This window comes from Pinus tabuliformis, chromosome X (genome assembly GCF_031772625.1).
Source record: "Pinus tabuliformis cultivar Carrire ecotype Pingquan chromosome X, CPIR1, whole genome shotgun sequence".
Lineage (NCBI taxonomy): Eukaryota > Viridiplantae > Streptophyta > Pinopsida > Pinales > Pinaceae > Pinus > Pinus tabuliformis.
In genome coordinates, this window is record NC_142308.1 from 179456785 (window position 1) to 179460180 (window position 3396).

The following is a 3396-nucleotide window of genomic DNA, read 5'->3' on the forward strand; positions in this document are numbered from 1 at the left end:
ATACTCTTATGCCAGCATATAATTATTACCAATGATATAATACAGGCAGTAACCAACATGAATGTGATGACAACTACACCTACCATGGGAATACCAAACATGTTAAAATTCATTACATTGGATAATGAAACATAATACTTTTGTTGATAGTTCTATAAAATGGACTGTGTGTATTAGCTTGAAACGTCCATGTTAATACCCATAGTTCAATCCAAAAAACTATCAACAATATGACTAAATCTGGAAATCTATACTCAAGAACATGTTCTTTCACTAACAAAAATTGTTCCATGATTAAATCCAAAATACACACATAAGGTGTAAAGAACAAAATGAACACATACCAGATGAATTTCCCATTTGTTTTGTATCTTTAAAACCAATAGTAATAACTAGGCATATGATCATCAAAATCTAGTTGATTTCTGGAATGTAGATGTGTCCATGTATTTTGTCAGATGTGTGCACTACTTTCACCCTAGGAAAGAAACCTAGTGCCAAGCTATGGATGATAATTGAAAACATCCCAATGATGATTGCTTGAATTCCAACCACTGTTGCAAGTATCGCAACTCCTAGTAATGGACACCATACAACCTCTCCTAAGGTATTTATGCAATATTATGTTATTTGATTCAATTTATTAAAATAAAGGCAGCTTTCATTCTAAATTGGTCTAATGCAATAAAATATGAATATATGTATAATGAAAAAAGGAAAAGTAAATGTATCTGGAACAAATACATAGAAACCAATTGCATAGATATTTCCCATATGATGATGGTTTGAGAGGTAAGCATATTGAACCATATAAGCTAAAATCAAAGCAGGATAAATTATAGAAATGAAAGAAATATGCAAAATAGAGTTAACACATATTTCCTAAGTCATCAATGACTTTAGTCTTCCTTTAATGACAAGATGCAATTCTATTTCAAATATAAAAAATAAAACCATAGAAGTATAAAATAGTGGAAGTTTGATCTTGCACTATACCTTGATAGACAAATGGGGAAAGTGTCAAGATCAGCGAACATTTCCTCTGAACCTACATGCAAAAGAAAACAAAGTTATTTCTATAAATATTGTATAGAGGTTGAAAGTACTCACTTATACACTTAAACTCACCTGTGAAGCATAATAGAATGCCACCCAAGGACATCCAACCTACCTTTCTTCTCTTCCTTCAAAATTTGTACATATAATATGGTGAAAAGGCTCGATAAACATGTGGGTTTCAGTGGATGATGTTGTAGAGACCAGGTGCACTAATGTACAATATCCAAGCCACAATAATCGACGCAAATATTGAACCCACAATGTGTGTACTGTAGTGTTTCAAGGAAAACAGAAAAGCTAATATGAAGCATGTGATAGGAAAGATATAGACTTTCCAAGTTTCTCCATTGCTTCTAGTTCTTCCTCTTTTACTTAAGATATCCACTCTATTTATTTCATTTCTTTTGTTCCTTGATTTATTTCTTGTTCTTCCTTTATAATAACCCAAATCTCATGCTGGGGTTTATCTTCCTACTAATTTTTATATTCCATGATTGGCTGGTTCTTTGTTTCCATCTCACTAAGTCTATGCTCTAAGGTTTGTATGGTCTTTTGGTTTCCTTCATCTTGTATTCTAAGCTATTGAATATCCAAATTTTCCTTTCCTAATCTAATGTTAGGTCTTGGAACAATTCAATTTCTTTGTTCTCATTGGCATATAGCTTTGTCACTACTCATTTTAATGTGGTATAAGTTATTTATAGTATCTATTGAAATGCAGCAAGAAAATCCCAATTTGACTTTGCTTTGGTCAAACTAGAGAAAATTCGAATTTCTATTTCAGCAGAAATATTGGAGGTAGTTAACTGAGGTGACATGGCACTTGTCACTCAGTTAACTTAGTTAAGTCAAGTTGGGGAAGCTTGAGTTCAGTTCAGTATGTTTGATTTCTAATTTGTAGAAACCTATTTCAATTAATTTGAGTTATTGTCAGTTTAACTAGTTCTAACTATCACAAGAAATAGTGGAGGCCAAGTTGTGGAAGTGGAACTTCAACCAAACTCAGTGATCAACCAGTTAATTGATTAATCAACCAAAAAAATAATTGTTGCATGCAGAGAATTCGAGTTACCCAGTTGAGATGGAGTTTCCAAGGCTGTGTACTATCATTTGTAGCATATTCCAATCCGTATAGGTGGTGCATGCAGTCAGAGGAAGGACCCTAGGGAATTGTGAAATTCAATAGTGGTAAATTCCTAAATAATAAGGGTCGATTTCCCAAGAAAAAAATGCAAGGAAACATGAGCTTCGAGGGATTGTAAATGTTCTAAGTGTTGGCCAGATCTAATCAATCAAGTAAAGGGATAGACTATACACTTGCAGGGTGTGCTCAAGCTTGAGAAAGCATATGTATTTCATCTCTATTCTATGATTAATGCAATATATATATTAAGGGGTTTTGAGCAGTAAATTTCCCCTTGATAAATATTTGTGCATGTGTGATGTTTCCTTTTGCATGCCTATGATTTAGTAGCTTCAATCTTTGTGATTTAGTAAATTTCATGAGCAGTATTGAATATACACATTAATTTCTACATGGTACTGGAGTTGGAATCATTGTAGAGAAGAGATTTCAAAGTTGTAATTGCAGGAGATTCGAATTTTCATATTAGTGTTGGAGGTTTTCTTCGGGACTGAGAAGATGGATTTCAATGGAATAATGCTCGAGTATTCCCTTGAGGGAAGCTAAAATTATGTTTGCATGAAAGGACTACTTGAAGGCAGTACTGGAGGATAATGGGTTGAAGGAATTCATTAATAATGATATTCAGAAAGGAACATCATATGATGCTAAGGATATAATGGAATGGAAGAAGTGTGTAGCCAAGGCAAGGAGAGTCATATTGGAGGGAGTACGAGACCATATTGTATAAAATATCCACAAGAAAGAGACTTTGTATGCAATGTGGAAAATACTGACAGTTTTTTTTAGAATAATAGTGACCATACGAAATTGGCACTCAAGGACAAACTTCAAAATATTAAGATGCAGAGGAACAAGACCATTCCACAAAACCTGAGCAGGTTCACACAATGACATGATGAATTGTTACTGTAGCAGAGGATGATTTAGTAATCCTATACCTTCTAGGCCTTCCCAAGAGCTGGCACAACTACCAATATTCGATGATTGGGAGGGAGAATCTACCAAATTGGGAACACCTACGGTCTGATTTGGTACAGGAGGAAATAATGCAGAGTATCAGAGATGGGACTTCATCAAAGGGTGAGGATGATGAGAACTATGCCTTGGATGGAAAGTAAAATAAAGGGAAAGGGAAAAAATCCCAATCCAAAGCAGAATCTAGTTAATGGGCAAGAAGAAAGACTTGTCCA